The sequence below is a fragment of the Artibeus jamaicensis genome, unplaced genomic scaffold, assembly GCF_021234435.1.
Source record: "Artibeus jamaicensis isolate MK-2021 breed Jamaican fruit bat unplaced genomic scaffold, CSHL_Jam_final contig_935, whole genome shotgun sequence".
In the NCBI taxonomy this organism is placed as follows: Eukaryota; Metazoa; Chordata; class Mammalia; order Chiroptera; family Phyllostomidae; genus Artibeus; species Artibeus jamaicensis.
Window position 1 is genome coordinate 403,183 of NW_026522016.1, and position 21,199 is coordinate 424,381.

The window sequence follows — 21,199 nt, forward strand, 5'->3', positions numbered from 1 at the left end:
TCTCCTTCTCTCCTTCCCTTCTCCTCTAAAGATAAATAAATAATTTTTTTAAAAAATGAATTCTAAAATAAAATCATATCCATTTCTAGGAAAAAAGTAATAATATATAATTTGGGTTGGTATAAAATATAAATAAACGATTCAAATTTTATTGGCACGTTTGTGCCAAAATATTTTATAAATTGCTAAAAACTATTGACTATATCCAGTAATATTTAAGATGTTTAGAAGTCATTTACATAAAAGACAGAGTTTCATCCTTTCTTTTAAGAAAAATGCTCAGAAAACACTTTGTGGTAGTTGTCGAATCTGCAGAAATAGACTACATAAAGATCAGTTAGTTATTTGCAATTCAATCCTTGTGAGTAAAATTGGGGTGCTTCAGCGGATCTGGGAAACCTTGGGAAATAATTTTACAATGGTAAGCAACAACATACAAAATGGCCATTGTTGATAACAGAATACAGGCACAGTGGAAATTCTGGACTTTGACTGCTCTTTTCATAAATAATGGTAAAACATTTCTCATATTTATGTAGGTCTCGGGTTATTTAGAGAAGGAATTGCTGTAACATAGAATCCCAGAGTTTCAGTAGTTTGGCACAACAATTATGTATCTATATATTGTCCAATCAGTTCAGCATAGACCCTTGGGGTGCTAGAGACTTCTATAGCCTCTGCTGTCCTCTCGGACCATGGCTTGTTCCGGCTTCTCTGCAGCAGTTGGGGGAAGGAAGAGAGTGGAGCAGCTCACAGCAGGTTTATGGGCCCAGCTTTGAGGTGTCATCCATCACTTCTACTCATAATCCATATGCTGGAATTTATTCAGATGGCCACACCTAAACAGAAAAATCTGGGAGATATAATATAGCTTTTGCCAAGAAAGAGAGTAGAAATAATGTGTGAATATCTGACCAGTCTCTGGTCACAGCCCTTTATGGTTTCTGTCATTCCATGTCATTGGATCCTGAAAACCACCACATAACATCGCCACCCTGGTTATTTTACTCTAAAGAAGAGATAAAAGTTAAACACAGTAACAGGATTACTGACAAGCCAAGCTAGAAACCACCGTAGATCTTCTGAATAAGTCTTTTATTCATCAAAAAACCCAGCTTTTTTTTCCCACTGATATATGTGGACTGCTGCCTTCAATAGTAGAATTTTGGCTTCATTTTATGTGACAACATGTAGAATAAAAATAGAAGTTTGTTCATATGGTGGCGGCTCTGGAGTCAGAACCTTCATGAACAACTCCTGAGAGCCTGTTTTCATAGGCGGCATCAATGAGGACTTCGAAGGGCTGGGTTCTGTACAGCCTCCATAACTCTGCAAGGCTGCTTTGACCTAAGTACAGCATGTGCACAATTAACTTTAGACTAAAAGGTATCAATCTTCATAGCAAGCTTAATATGTGCAGTATTGTAGAGAGTGAAAAGAGCCTTACTTTAGTTTAAGACACTTGGGTTTGGGGTCCTACCATGCCAACAAATAACTGATGTTGAGCATGTCGGTTAAACCTGAAGGCCTCCATTTTTTTTCCATGAGAAATGTGAGGATGTATAAGATAACATATTATCAATGCATGGAAATTAATGGATGTTCAATAATTGCCAGATCCTTTTCCACAACAAGCAAAAAAAAAAAAAAGACAAAACGTACAGCTAATGCGTACTATTGTAAAATGAATGCAAAGGAAAATTTATATGAATTCGGGTAGGACATCATTGATCCCTACCTAAACGAAACTGATAAAAGTGGAAAATACAGGGTACAGCAGAAGTAATGCCTGCTTGAGTGTGGTTGGTAGGGTAATAATATGGGCGTAATAATTTATAGTTTCAACTTGGACATTTCACCTAAAATGACATATGTTGTATTTGAATGTGCTACTGTTAGGTTACAGAATTACATGCTTATGATTTTGTAATTAAAAGGAGTGTTATTTGTGCTAGACCCTGTGGATTAAAAAGGCCACTACATTTTAATGATAAATATTTTAATTCGGTGGTCATTATTTTTCAGTGCTCATAATATGCCAGCTATTTTTAGGACATCTTGACATATTTTCTATTTGTATTAGTCAGGAGCTTATATATAATTATTGCATTGTTATTCCTTCCTCACTTTCAATTTAATTTTATTTAGAGTGGAGAGAGCATCACTCTGTGTAGACTAAGAAAACATGGTGTTCCTCAAGGAAAAAGCTCAATGGACTGTGTCATTTGCCAATTTAAGCTCTTTTTGTGTCACATGTCATAGTGCTGACCCTATACTGCTTTGTTTCTAGTGCTAAGTCCGTGGTGGTCCCAGTGTTTGGACTGGAATGACCCAGAGTCCAGAAGTTCTTTTATTCTTCTTGTCACTACTTGGATGAGTACATGCCTTAATTTATCTGTATTATAGAAACTGTCCACCAAACTCTGAAAAAGTGAAAGAAATCCAGTCAGTGTCTACACATACCAACTTTTCCTGGCAGTTACTGAAGAGGCAGGGAAAGGGGAATTGTGTAATAATATCAAGACTTTTAAAAGTGTGAACACCATGAACACTTCTTTCTGTGTTGCCTGACTGATATGACTTTCTGGAAATATTTTGTGCAACATTTCCCTTCTGTAGCTGAGACTCACCAATACAAATTACAATTGTCATAATATTTTAATAACATATACAAGAGAAAGTGAGTTCAGAAGTCATTCAATGCTACTTTTTAAAAATCTCTTCTTTTATTCATATCAGTTAAGGCCCTACTTTACAACTTGTTTGTTAAAGAAATATTTTGGGAAATTGAAGCAAATCATTCCATCATTATCCTACATGGTGAGGGGACTTTTATTTTCTCCAGATTTCACTTCATTTAAAGCAGAAGATGTATTCCATTAGCATTCATGCAATGAAGTCAGTGTGTGTTCCATACTTTTAATTTTCTTTCCTCAAGAGTGTGAACTTTGTCACTGAAGAGATGGAGGCTCACATCCCAGGTTTGACATGTATTGATGGTGGCCTTGGGCAAGTGACAGAATGTCTCTGAAAACCTGGTAACTCTTTATCAGAATGAAAATAATTAGATCATAGTTCAGTTGTTTAAAAGTTAAGAGATGATGTAAGCAAGATATATGTTAAGCTTATCTATCAGAGTATTCAATATTACTTTTGTCACAAATTATTATAGCTATTTCAAACTGTAAGTTAGTTGATCCATACATTGACCAATAGTCAAGCAAATGTAAGACAGAACTCAGGTGATTACTAATTGCATACATAATCTTTTTCTTTAACAATTTATATAAATTAAAAGAAAACTATTGACTACAAATGCTAGTTAATGCTGGTTGAAGAAAAAAATTACAACCTGAATTGCTAAAAAAAATAGTTTTATCACATATGCAATTGGAATAAATCTTTCTCTGAAAAGTAAGCATGGTGATAATGTGAGAAATATATTTTTAATGTGAGGAAGTTAAAATTCAAATTCTCATTCAAATGTATGGAATATGGTAGGAACAGAAGTAGGAACTTCGAAGGCAACCATGAAGCACTGCGGGAATGGAACTCTGCCGGGCCTGCTCCCCTCCTGCTTACTCCCACACAGAGACTTCCTTTTGTGTTGTTTTTCTCTGGGGTAATGTTGTAATGTATAAAATATATGTTGGCATTTGCAGAATGTCAGTGATCTTGAAAACTAAAATGTATCATCTAGTCTGTGCAGTGTCAAAAAGGAAGTTACATTTTAAGAGAACTTATTTAACTTCTTACTTTTATACAAATCAGTGCAATAGAGATGGAAAACTAAAGTCTGCCTACAGAAAATGGGGTTCCATCCAATTATTCTCAGGTATTTTTATATTTAGTATAAATATGAATATTAGCATATTTTTGGTTTGTCCAAGAAAGAAGTAAAATGGGTCAAACCTTAATGATATCTTACCAACTCTAACTCTCATTCCTGTTAACTGTTACACTTTCATGATAATTATGAATGTTTCTGTGTCATGGTGACTCTTGATGTTTATTTATGATTTAGAGTACAGGAGGAAGTAGTCAGGAAGAGAAAACTATAGAATTGATACATGTCGTTTAGGCTTTCATTTTTAGAATCTGCAAAACAAACCAACACAGCAAAAACAAAACAAAACACTCTTGCTGGCTGAAAATTGTTCTATTGAGTTGGGTTTATGTTACATAAAATAATTGAAATGGCAAGCACATATGTGTTTATAGAGTGACTTAGTGCATGCATATGTTTTGTAATTCTTAGACCTATTTTACTGTGCAGGAGGAGCATGCAAAGATGAGCTCAAGTTCTAAAGTAGATCATTGTATTGAACATTATGAGTGGATTGGCAGAAAAAAGCAGAAACTAACTAGTTTAAGTCTGGATTATGCTATGTGGGCCAACTCACTTTTTGATTTGCTATGTGAACTAATTATATTGCCTGGTTCCCTGACCTATGATTTGGAGATAGTCATGTGGAAATTCATCCATAGATGGAAAAATGAACTTATTTTTCCTTTCATGTACATAAAAAAGAAAGGGTGGTTGTGTTTTGTAGTTCCAGTAAAAAAAGACTAGTTGTCAAGATCTAAATAATGGAACCAAGTATAACGATGAAAATTGTCTTTTTTCTGTTAGTAGTGAAAAAAGTAAAACTGTGTTAGATATACATAAAATATAATGGAAGATAAATGTAATATTAAAGGTTGATATTGTAGCTTAGATAATCATCTCATTTGGGGAGTAAGTTGGCTACTGTTGAGCTACATAAATCACAACTTTTTCAGAGCGGAAGTATTACAAGTATTATTCAAAATGTCTGTTATGTGTCTCTTACATGCCAGACTTGTTTAGTCTAAATGTTATTCTTCCTTTTTCAAATGGTGGAATGGTAAAATATGATCTTTTAAAATTACTCCTTCTCCTCATTTAAATGCTAATATTAGGAAATACTTGAAAGAATGAGAAAGCTAGTTCTTTTAACAAAAGGATCTTTGCTAGGGCTAGCTAAGGATCTCTAAACTATTTCTTATCTTCTGGAGAAAAAGAGTTAAGTCATTGATCTGTTGAAGGAATGGGTTGACAGTTAACTTTTAGAATGAAAAAAGTATATAGTTTACCAGTAAAACAGTTTATGTTTTTTGTTCAATAGTACCACATAAACTGAAAGTATATGTTCTCTCTTTTTTACTTATTTGGTTTTTAGTAACTATCCAGCTGACATCCAATATATAATCACTTAATTTTTTTCTGAGTTAAATTAACTAGATATATCCTGCTGTCCTGAAAAAAGGGAAATATTGTGTTTTTCAAAGAAAAACCATATATCAGGTTTGAACAGATGTTTAAAAAGATGACCGTAGTAATGGTGAACTTGAAAAAGTGAGGATTATTCTGTGCATTAATAATTTGAACACAGTGCAATCATTACAACACCAATGAATAAAGAAAAAATCTTATTGATTATGTTTTAGCATATGGTAAGTCTGGCTTTTAAAAAACATATCTTTGTCCAATCAGTTTTATTTATGTCATTAGCTAAGGAGTGCCATTCTAGTTATACCCAGATTAGTTAGCATCTGGTGGCACTGAGCCCGAGATTTTTCAAGCAGATTAAGATTAGGGAGAGATAAACAAATCATATTGTCACTAGATCCTCAAATTAGGCTCCATATGATAATAGTGTCCCTACAGACAATAAAAATGATAGGTGATGAAATTAATTAATATGTGTGTTGACTAATATCATCTCCCCCTTGAATCATTAGACCGTATAGAGAAATGAATGAGGAATCTTGGAATGAAGGCATCTTCTTAATTTAGTTAATGCATTATTCAGGAAAGGCTCAAACACAAATTAAAAAGGGGCATAATTTAGAACTACTTATGACAGTAGAGGTCAAGGCATAAAGATGTAAATATAGAATTATTGAGTAATTGTTGTTTTATGAAAAAAATCTGAATGTACTTTTATTTATTGTAGGCCAGTTTACTTGACATTCAGACAAGAGAAAATGTATTTCAACTCCCCATTCTAATCATCTCAGCCTTCACCAATGAACACAAATATTTTAGAGGTTATAATTATTCTTTCCTACATTTTTATAGCACAGTGACCTACGTGTTTCTAAAATTCTGGGATCTTAATTTCATCACCATTGTTGAAGCTTCATAAATGCCACTGTATGTACATTACTACCAAGTTAGTCTTTTTTTAAAAAGCATATTTTATTGATTGTGCTGTTATCATTGTCCCACTTGTTTCTCTTTATTATTTTCCACCCTGCACCCCTCTCACAATATCATTCCCCTCCCACCAGCATTTCCCTCCATTAGTTTATGTATATGGGTTGTATGTATAAGTTTTTTGACTTCCCAATATCCTATACTATTATTAAATTCCCCCTGTCTATTTTATACTTACCATTTATGCTTATTATTCCCTGTATCTTTTACACCTTTCCCCCTCCTCTCCCTCTCTGTTGATAACCTATGTGATGTTCATTTCTGTGATTCTGTTCCTATTCTAGTTGTTTGCTTAGTTTCTGTTTATTAGGTTCAGTTGCTAATAGTTATGAGTTTGTTATATTTTACTGCTCATAGGTTTTGATCTTCTATTTCTTTGATAAACCCCTTGTACATTTCATATAATAAGGGCTTGGTGATGATGAACTACTTTGAACTTTACCTTATCTGGGAAGCACTTTATCTGCCCTTCCATTCTAAATGACAGCTTTGCGGGATAGAGTAATCTTGGATGTAGGTCCTTGCCTTTCATGACTATGAGTATTTCTTTTCAGCCCTTTCTCGCCTACGAGATTTCTTTAGAAAAATCAGCTGATAGTCTTATGGGAACTCCTTTGTAGGTAACTGTCTCCTTTACTCTTGCTGTTTTTAAGATTCTCTCCTTATCTTTATTTTCATTTATTATATTTATTTTTTAAAGATACTCTCCTTAGCTTTAATCTTAAGTAATATTATTATGATAGCCTTGGTGTATGCTTCCTTGGGTCCAACTTTTTTTGGATTCTCTGAGCTTCCTGGACTTTCTGGAAGTCTATTTCCTCTGCTAGATTAGGGAAGTTCATTATTTTTTCAAATAAATTTTCAATTTCTTGCTCTTCCTCTTCTCCTTCTGGCATTCCTATGATTAGGATGTTGGAATGTTTAAAGTTGTTCTGCAGGTTTCCTCAGCCTCTCCTTATTAAAAAAAATATTGTTTAGCTCTGGCTGGTGTGGCTCAGTGGATTGAGTGCAGACTGGCAAACCAAAGGGCTGCTGGTTCGATTCCCAGTCAGGGCACATACCTGGGTTGCAGGCTAGGTCCCCAGTAGGCAACTGCACATTGATGTTTCTCTTTCTCTCTTTCTCCTTCCCTTCCCCTCCCTCTAAAAATAAATGAATAAAACCTTTAAAAATTATTGTTTCCTAATTCTGTTCTAGTTTAATGTTTGTGTCTTCCTTTCACTCCAAATCATTGATTTAAGCTCCAGTTTTCTTCACTTCACTGTTGGTTCCCTGTATATCTTTCTTTATTTCACTTTGCATAGTCTTCACTTCTTCTTCTACTTTGCAGCCATACTCAACCATTTTTGTGAGCATGATGATGACCAATATTTTAAACTCTGCACCTGACATGTTGGCTATCTCTTCATCACTTAGTTCTACTTTTGGAGTTTTGATCTGTCCTTTCATTTGGGACATGTTTCTTTGTTGAAGTGCAACTGTCATATTGTAAGGAGCTGAGCCTCAGGTATTTGCCAGGGTGGGGCAACCCTCTTTGCTGCATTGTGGCCCTGTATGTGGGGGAGGGGTAAAAGAGGGAACAACGCTGCTTGCTCAGCTCTTGGCTGGGACCCTGTTGGTATCTCCAACAGATTCTCCTGTGGGGCCGAGAGTTTCTCTTGCTGCTGCAACACCCACAGGTTTTACAGCCAGAGGTTTAGAGGCCTTCTTTTCCCATACTGGAACCTTGGGTTATGTGGTCTGTCTTGCTCCCCAGTTTTCTTCCCAGTTTATCCACATGCAAATGTGGGACAGGTGTCAAGCAGCTGTAGTCCTGCTAGCACTGTACACCTTGCTGTGCATCTTCTCTGCCCCAGCTGCCCATCTCTGCCCCTCCAACCAGTCTGAGTGAATGTTTCCTCTTTAACTCCTTGGTTGCCATACAGTTCATTTTTCTGCCAGTTCTGGTTATTTTTTGTTTTTAAATTTGTTGTTTTCCTTCTTTTGGTTGTGCAAAGTGTGTTCATCTATGCCTCCTTCTTGGCCAGAAGTCTACTGCCAAGTTAGTCTTATTATCAGCAGGCTAGGGTTATGAGGTACTAGAGATAGTAGCATTCATTTTAGGCCAAAGTTGTTTATTTCATGTGGCTAGCTTATAGCACACATTATGCAACTCACTATTGACAAAAATAAAATAATGTGCAAATGCAATATCCTTTGTAGCATTTATTTTTCAAGTCACATGCTCAGATTTAACATTTCTACATTTCTTTTACCATAATAAAAAATAACCATCCTTTCTCCCATAATGAGAAAAAGTATAATTGCGTAGTTTAATTTTGACTTAAGTTCGTGGTCTCTATAATATCAAAATATGTATAATATACAAGTTTTAAATTTCAAAGTTGTGGTAAGAAATTTTGGAAAACACATAACTTAAAATCTACATTATATCTTTACAAAAGTAAACTCTTGGTTTTTATAACCTCTTACACTGAATTTCAGGTTTTCTCTTCCCCATTCCCCAGTAGGTTGTGAAAATTAGAATGGCTACAATATAAGCCAGCATAGCAAAATTTTATCCTTGATTGGATAAAGAAGATGTGGTATACATGTAGAAAGGAATACTACTCATTCATAAGAAAAGATGAAATAGTGCCATTTGTGACAATATAGATGGATCTTGAGAATAACATGCTAAGCAAAATAAGTCAGACAGAAAATGTCAAGAACCATATAATTTCACTTATATGTGGGATATAAAACTAAAAAGCAATAAATGAACAAATAAGACAAACAAACACTCAGACACAGGCAACAATGTGGTGGTTACTAGAGAGAAGTGGGGTGGGAGAGTAATGATGGGTAAAGTTGGTCAAATATATGGTGATAGAAGATGATTTGACTTTGGGTGGTAAACACACAATGCAATTAACAGATGGTGTATTGTAGAATTATATACTTGAAACCTATATACTTTTAATAATCAATGTCACACCAGTAAATTTAATTAAAATATATTTATTATAGCCTTGACTGGCGTGACTCAGTGGATTGAGCACTGGTCTGCAAACCAAAAGGTCACTGGTTCAATTCGCAGTCAGGGCACATGCCTGGGTTTCGGGCCAGGTCCCTGGAAGAGGGTGCACGAGAGGCAACCACACATTGATGTTTCTCTCCCTCTCTTTCTCCATCCCTTTCCCTTTGTATGTAAAAATAAATAAATAAAATCTTTAAAACATATATATATATATGTATATATATATGTATATATATATATATATTTACACTTGATCTTAGCCAAAAGGCTGAGAAGTGATTATATATATATATTTATTATAAAGAGTTTATCATGAAATATTTTAGTTAGTTCCTATACAGTTTAGTTCTTAACAAGAGCCAAAATATTTATTTAATAAATAACTTCTTTTTTGGTTTCAAACTAGTCAAACAAAAAAGATAAAACAAATTAAAAAAAACTTTTGTTTATTTTGTTTTATATATCTAGTTCTTTATTCAAAGATACAGTTTTCAAAATGACTACCTCAGCCAATACCATTACCCTTTTTAAAAAATTATTTTCATGAAATTGACTTGGAATTTCTACACAACTGCTTTAATTTCTACCTGTTTTCTATGTTTATTTCAATGAATAGTTGTCATGGTTACATAAATTCAGCTCCAACCTCCCATACAGCTAACTCGACAGATATGGCTATGCCTTGCAGTGATCAACAACTCTTCTGCGTTTTTTGTAATGTCTTTCTTGTCACTGACAGATCTCTGGGAGATACTACCAAAGGCAAATTACAGATTTCCTTCTCCCTTTCAAAGTTTCAGTCTTAACTAAAACATGAGGATTCAACTACAAAAATAAATACACATCCAGTAAGAAAATAAATCAGAAAAAAAGGAAGTTGCCATTGGTTTCATGACATTTACAAACATATTTTCACAAGCTAAGGAAATACTTCAGAAGTGCTCATCGAATTTTTGAAGCACTGAAGTCTGTAGTTATCTCACTGGACTAAATAATGTCTATATAAGTAATGGTGGCAGAGAGAGTAGTCAAAGGCGCTTAAGGTTTAGAGTCTCACCAAAAATCTTCAGATTCAATTCTTCGAAGTTACTAAAAGTTCCCCTAGTTTGTGATATATGTCTTGAGTGTCAATCCGCTAGATCGGGGATGTCAAACTCATTTTCACCGGGGCCCACATCAGCCTCGTCACTGCTTTCAAAGGGCTGAATGTAACTTCAAAGGACTGTGTAAATGTAACTACTGCTTAACTAGGGGTGAGGAGTTCAGCGCTGCCGCTGGGTAGAAACAAGGTGCTGGGCGGGATAAAACAAGGTGGAGGGACGAATTTGGCCCACAGGCCTTGTGTTTGCCACCTGTGCACTAGATGCAAGTCAATCTATTTTGAAAAATAAGAGGAAAAAGAAAAATAGATCTAACTCATTTGACTACCAGGCTACATAGTTCAATCTACCAATTTCTTTGAATATGTGATTAGCATTTTAATACACATGCATCACTCATAGATATAGGCTGTTTAATAAAAACATTATTTGTTGAATTTTTGGCCTTGTTTTAAGACCAAACTGAACTTGTTCAGTTATGGGGAAAAAAAGTCCTTAGTAGAACTTTTTATGTGCTATTCCTAGATTAGATTATAAACTGTTTCTCTTTGATTCCATGAGAAAACAGATAACTGTTTTTGGTCTATTTTGCTTTCATCTCTATCAAGAAGAACGTGTTTTCAAATGGTAAAGGCAGAACAAACACTCACAAAGTAATTGAACTAAAAAAGAGATAAGGAAATTATATGAGGACACAGTTACCCTAACTGATTTCAAGGTTTTTCTTTAGAATAAATTTACCTCCTATGAAATACAGATATTGTTTTAGAACCCTTTGTATTTTTTTATGTATGATAAAATTCAGAAGAAGACTGGAAACTTGGAAATTTTCTAATTTAAAAATTAAAAAAATTATGAACAGTGTTATTTAGATTGTTAATTAGATGGCTACAGCTTTATTTATTTATTTATTTATTTTCACAGCTTTATTTTTTTTAAATGTCAATCACTGGAAACCAAATTGTGTTCAATAAATATATAAACAAATTAATATACATTCTAATTTAATTTTTATGGTATTAGAGTAGTCTGAGGAGAAGAATTAGGCTAGTAAGATACATAATATCCCTTGCATTATTTGCATATTAGCAATTAATTTAATGACTCCCAACAACCCCAAAGGGGGAACTATTAGAAATAGAATTAGCTGAGTTTTATAAGTGTTGAATAACATGTTTCTTGTAAAGTGCTTCTTAATTGATTGATGAAACTCTACAGGATTCTACATATCCTCTGCTTCAGGCAAGCATTTGCAAAGATTTTGGCACTGCCTTAAGTAATATTTTTGACATTTCTAGAAGATACAAAACAATGAGGGATAGTGAATACAGTGAATAAGAGGAGCAAGTTTAAATATAAAATAGCTACTTCTGATTTATAAAAGTCCACTTTCACACTAACATCTCCACATCCCCTGACCACTAGTCATCTCCACACCCAGCCACTCTCTCCTATGCACTCAGACGTTCCCCGCCACCCACGCATGTCAACTCTCCACTGCTCCAGAAGTTCTGTTTGGTGTGTGTTTGGGTAAATGCTGCACTTCCCTTCTTTTAAACTGAACATTATAAAGAAAGTATTGTTTCTTAGGACCTACTGTATTCTCTATTTTTTTCAGAACCAGAACCACCTAATTACTGTTTTCAGTACCCAGGATCTGTCACCTGCACACATACACACACCACCTGTTTTCTATGAGGTTCAAGGAGCCATCCATGGCTATCTCCAGCCTGGCTTGGAGGTGTATTTTTTTGTTTGTTTTTTAAATTTTATTTTTTAATTTAAGTACAGTTTTTTTGTCTATTTCTCCCATCCCAGCCTCCCCTGCCCCTTGCACCCCACCTCCCTCCCATTTACACCCCCCTTAGTTCTCATCCCTGTGTCCCTCCTATTTGTTCCTCCAAATCCCTCCCCCTTTTTCCCCTTAACTTCCCTTCCTTCTCCCCTCTGGTCACTGTCCCCTTGTTCTCTATTTCAGTGTCTTTGTCTTTTTTTTTTTTCTGCTTGCTTGTTTGTTTTGTTGTTTAGCTTCCTGTTAGAGGTGAGATCATATGGTATTTGTCTTTCAGCACCTGGCCTATTTCACTCAGCATAATGCTTTCCAGTTCCATCCATGTTGTTGCAAAAGGTAGTAGCTCCTTCTTTCTCTCTGCAGCATAGAATTCCATTGTGTATATGTACCACAATTTTTTGATCCATTCATTTACTGATGGGCACCCAGGTTGCTTCCAACTCTTGGCTATTGTAAATTGTGCTGCTATGAACATTGTGGTGCATAGGTTCTTTGAAATTGATGTTTTAGGATTCTTAGGATATAATCCCAGCAGTGGAATTGCTGGGTCAAAAGGCAGGTCGATTTTTATTTTTCTGTCGGAGGTGTATTTTTAACTAAGGCTATTTAACATGACTGCACACTTTTGAATCATCCCCCAGTTAATTTTTTTCCTTCCATGGTAAAACCCAGTTTTTATGATAAGTTGTAAAGATAGTATGGAGAGGAAAATAGTATCCCTGCCAGTATCAGAAATGTTGATGCATAGGAGTCTGCATTGGGTGGTTTGCTTAATCGAAAGGGGCGCAAAGAAAGACAGATGATTTTGATAGGTCCACATCTTTAGCTCATAGAGGAAGAAATCCTGCCCAAAGTAAATTTAACTCCAGATGTCTTCATGAGAAGCAAAGGGCCACTTCTCCAGGCACCAGACCCTCCATGGCAAATGAAAATAACCTGTTTTATCATACGACTGGTTTCCATTCAATGGTGTAGATAATGCAAATGATTAATACAGTGTCTGGTCCTGTAACTGTTGATTATTGCTATTTCTGTTTTCTCATATAATTACTACCATTTCTTGAGACTTGCATGCATCAAATATTAATAATTAATATAATTCAACCTCACATACTTTTCTTTGTATGAGTTTGTAAGCAGCTGTGTTTAGAAGCTAAACACATGCCATCTTTGATACTAATTATATAGAATTATTCAAAGTGTGGGTTTTCCATCTTGATCATTGAATCCATGGTATTACCATTGAAAACAGATACCAACCTCTTGCACCTGTTTAGAAGGTAGCAGTCCTTCTCCTTCTCAAGTTCCACTGGCATGTGAATAACCAATAGTGGAAACAAATGGGACTGCTCATAACTTAAAGATAGAACTCAAGGAGATAAAAAATGCTACCTTAAATATTTGAAAAGAAAACATATTTATTTTTATATTATTTTGAGAATTGAATTGAACCCCAGGGTAAAAACTATGGGAAGCCAAGTATCAGTTAGATATAAGAGTGCTCCAGATGTGGACGAGCTGCCTTATCAGGTGACACCTTCCCTCTCTGATGTGGAACAATCTGAGCTCACACTGCTCCTGGGGACATGGCCCAGGAAATTGATGGCCAGTGTAGGTTTCAGCAACAAGCCTGTGGTTATTATCTAATAAGTGTCTAATGTATAGCTCTTTAAAATGTTTATACTTGGGGAGGTGGGCTGGGATGGGAGTAAAAGACAGAAAACTGTACTTGGACAACAAGTAAATAAAATTTTAAAAATGTTTGTACTTAGAATTTTTAAACTTTTAGAAATGTAGGAATACATACTTGAAACCTCTGATCCACCAGTGTGTCACTTAACGAGTGAGACCAAAAGAGGTTAAGCAGCTTCCTTAGAGTCACATACAAGTCTGTGAATGGGCTGGAGCCCAAGTGAGACGTCTGCATTCAGAATACAGCGTCGTTTCCCCTGTGCCATATTGCTCCATCTTTTAATTATGAGTAATATCCTGCAGATCCCACTTTATTCCAGATTGAGCGTTTCAAAGTATTGTGTTTCTTTTACTCTCTCAGGCTTTGTTGTCACTCCAGGGATTCACCTCAGAATCTGAACTTTTTCTCTCCCTCTAAACTTATTATCCTGCTACTTTTCATGATCTCTTAAGTGATTCTCTACCTGCTGTGTGTCGGCAGCTGTGCTTTTGCCCTTATTTAGTTCTCAACCAGACTAAAAAACAGCACAATGGGCATGGTGTTCGGTCTTTGTAATTCATTTTCCAGTATTCCCCGGAGGATATTATGGTTGCCCAAACAACTAAGCTGGATGAACTTGGAAAGCCAGGCTTTCTGAAAGAAAAGGCAGTATGTTAGTGAATCCAAAATAAATCTCCTTCTTGTCATTTTTTTTTCAGGAATACAGAATTCAGAATAGCCTTGTGGTTTTGTTTATGTGTTCGTTTTGAGCATTCTTATATTTCAGTCACTTGTGAACACAAAGGGAAAAAGTGATGCCTATCAGCATTAATAAGTTTATTTCTTTATTTATATCATAGTTACATATAGTAATCTGTATGGCTCAACATCAGTGCCAAGTTCACAAACCTAGTTTGTGGGTCCCTGTATTTTTTAAAAAATCTGTTGAACTCTGCAGTGCCAATTAGTATTGCAGAACATACTATGAAAGTATCACAAAGGGTAGGAATCTTTGTCTTTGTGCTTTTATTAAGAAAACAAGACTATATATAATATTTAGTGAACTCAACATTATTGAATCTGCATAATAAAAACATATATCAAGGACTTTGCTACAGTAGTTGGATATGTATATTATTTCTGTGAAATTTTACCAGTTTTACAATTAACCCATGAAAGCAGCTGTGTTCATTTTAAATTCGTTATTACTTTAATAAAGTAAAATTTAATATGTAAATTGTGGAAAAGGTTTTGCTTTATGTGAAGTTGTAAGAAAAATGTTATTTATCCAACATTTTTGTCAATGATAGTTCTGAAAATTTTAAGACTATATAATCGTTTTGCCTTTTAGACATACCATTTTGCCATTGAACATAATAATAACAGAAAATGAGTATTCAAAATAATGGGTAATGAGAAATCAATAAATCTAGTATTAAATCAAGAGTCAAGGAAGAGAACAAAGAAATATGCAGTTTTTCAAAAATGCCATTTTTTAAGATTGAGCTTCTGGAATAGATCTATCCTCATTAACTGAACTATTTTAAAATGTCAATGGTCGACATGACTTTCTCATTCTTAAATTGGCCATGAAATTCTTTGGCTTCTAACTATCTGATGACAGGTCACATCAAGTAGTCTCTGAGCAGGAAAATAACAAGTTTTGAAGTCTTGTATGCTCACTATCTTTGCTTCTAACCAGAGCAGACTAGAAAGGGAGTATCATCAAGGGTTGATGGAGGGCACTGGTCCTGGGGTGATGTTCTGTTACCTGGGAACTATGTGGGGAAAAGGTGTGATTGGCCTGTGGATTACAGAGCAAGAATTTGAATGAAGTTTAAAAAACAAAATCAAGAGATGAAATTGTCATCAAAACAACCAGACCTAAGGGTGAGTTACAGGCTAATTCTGACCATATAAGGTATAGAAAGGTGACTTCAAAAGGAAGGTCGGGATATAAAGTTTCAGTATTATGGTGGTTCTCAATTCAAACTACTCATTATAAAATAGGTGGAGATTTAAAACATTCAAATGAGGGGCTCCATTACTCAAGGGGGTTGAAACCAGTTTCTCTTCATAATTAGGGCTCAGGTACCCATATTTTTTTAAAGCTCCACCAGTGATTTTTAACAAACAGCCAAGGTTAAGAACTGCCTATGCTGGGAAAATTTTCTTGAAGTGGCTGGAGATTTGCCATGGTAGTTTTCAATAAAGCACCTGCCTCATAACCAATAGGTAAGGAAAAAGCCATTAAGGGAGTCCTGCTATGCTATAAAGAGAAGCTGACTCAATTCAGCATTAAAGAGTTTGTGGCTAAAATATAACTAGTACTTTTTTTCTCGGGACAATAAGTCAAACCAAAGAAAATGGATATAAAAAATGTTGAATATTATTTGTCCACTTACTATTGGCTTATGGATGACATTAATTATATTATTAAAAAGGATTAGTGCAGTTCACCCTACCCATTTTAAATAATTGGTAAATAAATGGACTAGATTTTAGATCATTATTCAATCATGATTATTTAATTGCATCTCTAGATCAAATACTCTTATTCTACCAATAAATTATTTATCTTTATGATTTTACAGCTTTAAAAAATGTAATACATTTTAAATATAAATCTTGGAAGAAATCCAGATTGGAATAACTTATTTTAAAAAATTATTGAAGGACTACTATTTGCTAGACACTGCTAGGTTTATAGTTACTGTGATGATATATTCCCAATAGTACTGTCATTACAGTGCAGGTGTCTACCCATTATGAATATTATTGATTTATTTTTCATAAATTTATTTATGATTTTTAAAATCTTTGAATATAGTGGCTTATTTAGTCATTTTTATTTGAATAATGAAGACTCTCATATCCATTTAAGAGTTAACAGTAAAATTGCTTGAGACATTCAATATACAACAATTAATCATTTTAGTACTGAAAATACAAATGTTTCATAATATACTTGCACTGAAAACAAAATAATGCTTTACCAAAGAATGATAAATTTCAAATCTAGGGAGGGAGTCCCAAAGTGTTTACCACCAGAAGAGGAACTACTGAAAGTGGCTTCTGTCAGCTCAATAAGAACAGAGAGGTGTGCCATGCCCCGGGATAAATAAAATCATGTTTGAACCTACAACATATGCCAATAGACAGGTCTAGCCAGGGTATGTGTAAATACATTTAGAGATTAATCAAAAGCAGGATCAGAAATAAAGTGGATATTACACAATTAAGAATTTATTCCAAAAGGCATCATAAAAGTGATAAAAATTCTTTTTAAAAATATTTAAAACTCCCTGTATTTTAGAAACATCATTGTGAAAGTGGTGCACAGAACTGATTAGATAAGCAATGACTAGGTGTCAAAAAAGCGTGAATATTCTAAATAAGAAGACTATGGGAATGACCATAGATTTTAGATGTTTTGCCTGTAGAATTATCAGGACTCACTGGCTAATTGGGAGACTCAATGTAAAGGAGATTTCTGACCCAGACTTGGGAACATAAAAGACTGTAATTTCAAGACACAAACCAAACTCATGAATAAGATTAGGTGATGTTTATGGAACAAAATCAGTTCTCTTTTGAACAAGTTGAGGTCATTGTGATGTTAGGTTGGCCAAAAAGTTTGTTTGTTTTTTCCCTTAAGATGGCTCTGGTAGTGTTTAGTTGTCTTTGACTTCATTGGGTACAATTTTGTTAGATTGTATTATGACAGTTGTCATACCAGCATGCATTTAAAAAAACTTATCAAAACTGGTGAATTTTGTGCACCTATTTTAATATTAAAGATGGAAGAAAATATGCAACATTTTTTGGCATAATATGATTTAGTATTTCAAGAAAGTTAAAAAGACACAGAAAAACACATGAAAAAGTTATATGCTGTATATGGAGAAGGTGCTGTGACTTATCAAATGTGTCAAAAGTAGTTTGCGAAGATTTATGCTGGAGATTTCTCACCGAACAATGCTCCAATATCAAACTGAGAAATTAATTGAGAACAATCAACATTGTACAATGTAGGAGATAGCTGATATATTCAAAATATCCAAATTAAAAAGTTATCGGTGAAAATGAAAAATATGTCTTTTATTTTATGGAGAAAAAGAACATACGGACTTTTTGGCCAACCAAATATATCTAGATTAAAATGGAAAAATTAATATTTGAAAATACTAGTCTAGAACTCAGGTCAAAGTATCCTAATTGAGTAGTAGATTTTTGCTAATAGTGACAGATAACCCAGATAAAATGATTTTGATCATAAAGACTGTAGTTGTTAAAGAACATGATGTTTTAAGGTGGAATACCTGCTTAATTCAATACCAGATTTTCCTATAATTCCACTCTGTCTATTAAGTTTATTAGGAATGCTTCCTCAGTTGCTTCAAAGAGGAGATCTAATTTCACTGACAATGACTGTGACAAATACCTTCCCTAAAGAAGGACACTGACCAGGACTAGTTTAGATCCTGCAACACCAAAGGGGCTGAGATTAAGCCCACTTTCCCAACCATTTAATTTATTGGATGAGGGCCAATGCTCTGACTAATCTCTTTTTTGATAACAAATGTGGTGTATGAGGGTGGAGAAATGGGATGGAGAAAAACAATGTGCTTTACAAAAGAAGTTATAGGCATATAATTAATAATAGATGTTTCAAAGTAGATTAAAAGGTTATAAAAATAAAATTATGTAAGAAGTTTAAGAATAGAATTAAAAGGACTGATAACATTTTAAGATAGAAATTGGGGGTCAGGAAGTCAGGGAAATGTTTCATTTCTGGAGGAGTAGTTTAAACAATCCTATTAAATATGATATTATGTTTCAAAACAAAACATTATACAAATTACAGGAGTCAAATCGAACATCTGGGGAAAATAAAGATTCTCAGTAGGTTGAAGATAGTGCCAGAATCTCATAGTTGGAGGAACTGTGAGGTTTTTATATTCACTTAAGAAAGGCTAAGGAATGTTGATGTAGGGATGAGGTACAGAAAAAGCAATTTAAAAAGTAATGTTGCTATTAGGAGAATACTATGCAAGTGGTATTTTGGAAGCCAGGTAAGAGGATTTTCAACAAAGAACAATAATAGAGTAATATGCAAACAAGTATTAAAATTTAACAAGCCTGTCATCAGTCAGCCAGCAACGGAGAGAATGAGAAGGGAAGACAATGGCATGTCTGCAGTGTTCTATTGTTTTGTATCTCTGCAGCCAGTGTCTTATCTATGTTGAGCTGAATAGGGATAAGACTCAAGAGGGCCTTACATCATGAACTGTCAGCCTCAGTGTCCTTCTCAAAGGAGAGACCTAGGCTGATGGGCTCAACACGCTGCATGTCTTTATTTTTTAATGGTCCTGGCTGGTGTGGCTCAGTGGATTGAGTGTTGGCCTCAGAACCAAAGGGTTGCTGGTTGGATTCCCAGTCAGGACACATGCCAGGGTTATAAGCCAGGTCCCCAGTAGTGGGCCTTCAAGAGGTAGCCACACACTGATGTTCCTCTCCCTCTCTCTCTCCTTCCCTTCCCCTCTCTCTAAAAATAAATAAATAAAATATTTTTAAAAAGTATATCTGCCGTGACTTTTATCTCCAAATAAAGTAAAGAGGAGATGCTGGAGTTAAGACTTAAATGTATGAATTTTGGAGCATAATAGCCTGTAACATATCCAGTGGAAAAAGGAAAATTAGTAAACGAAGTTGAGGGCACTGGGAGGAATAATTAACAATAAATATTGTTTAGAAAGTAAATGCATTAAACCTCATCAACAAATAAGGAAAATCTGCTTTTCTCCAAATAAATCGGCTTTTACCAGACATATTTATTTCAGAGTAACATGAGAATCAAATAATTCCAGTGACTTGCTGGTATACGTCTGCCCATCTAGCATTTGCACATGTATCTAATTATAAACACATATACACACAAAAGTTATATAGTAGGTAAAGTTAACACAGAAGCAGAATAAATTAAAGACTCACATGAAGATTTGTAGATGGACATATATGACAAAAAGTTAAATTATATAATTCAGACTAAAAATATGTGGTGGTATGAGAATAAACATGAAAAGCATAAAATTATGCTGCAAAATTTGTCTTCGACAGGTTTGTAAGAACAAAATTGCAACATTAGCTGAGACGAAAATAGGTTTAAGCAGGACCAAGGAATATTTGGATTTCAAATATCTATTAAATTGTGGCTGGGCAATGCTAAACTATTTCAATGACACTGCTTGGTACTAAATATTTAGAATAAGCAGCTCTAATTTCAAGATAAGTAATATCTCCAAGCCTGCCCTTTTTATCAAGAATTATTTCTTTCTAGGACATATCATCTCTAATAAAAACCTTAGACAAAAAGCTTTCTTACACTTACTTTGTACCCTGTCCCATTCCCAATTCAAATCTATCCTGTGCCACTATTAGTTTGGGCCTCTGGTTTAATTTATGCTCTAAAGGATACATTCAGTACTTCAAGATTTACATGGTCTTACACTAGCTACTAAAGCTTATGTTTCCTTTCAAAATATTCCTTCATAATACTCTAGCCCCCGGATATCAGCCATCTCATTTTCATCATTTCCCAGCATCAACTTAATTATGAAAATATAATCAGTCATTTATCATTGAAAATTTCATATAATGAGAAAAGGATGAAAATTATTGCTAAATATGCAAGTCCTCTGATTGTCTAGTCCATGCATTTTCTTAAATTACAACTATCAATGTTTCAGAGTGGATTTTCAATTCACATTTCTTGCCTTAATGAACATAGGAAGTAAATATTGACCGCCTTTTAATATGACTCATCCTTTTATAGTCATCTTAATAACTATGATGAGAAGCATAATTGCAGCTGGTTTTATGCAAGATGCGTTTTATACAGTCACCACCCTCTAGTTGCTTATCATTTAAGAAGTGCAAACATGAGAAAATATGTGCTCACCACACAAAAGCATTAAAAATCAAATATTAAGCCAAAACACAAATAGACCACGAAGAGTTTTTTTTTCTATGAAAGACAGATTATAACTATTTTTAAAGGTAGTGGAGGAGAGTGAAAAATGAAGAAGAAAAAAATTCAGTGTTTATTTAAATAAAGAGGAGGTCTTTATTTCAATCTCTAATACATTCAACCTTTTCAATCTTTCTGTTAGAACATACTTGCATCAAGTAGTTTTGAGAATGGAAAAAAAGAAAATAAATGAAACAATTTTCATAAAACAACAGGAATGTAAAGATAGAGAAGTATGGACTAAAGTTTTATCACAAAAATTCTGCAACAGAAAAAATATTGAAGAAAAGTAGGATGCGCGTTCTAGGGTTTCAGATATGCTGGAATGATGTTGGAGCTGGGAAC

The 21,199-nt window shown here is 34.4% G+C and overlaps 1 protein-coding gene and 1 pseudogene across 1 annotated transcript in view; one reads left to right on the forward strand and one right to left on the reverse strand.

Moving 5' to 3' along the window:
* Positions 1–21,199, forward strand: part of LRP1B (LDL receptor related protein 1B) — a 1,762,610-nt gene that overhangs the window by 89,366 nt on the left and 1,652,045 nt on the right. The window lies entirely within an intron of this gene.
* On the reverse strand, positions 9,334–9,540 carry LOC128625834 (uncharacterized; annotated as a pseudogene).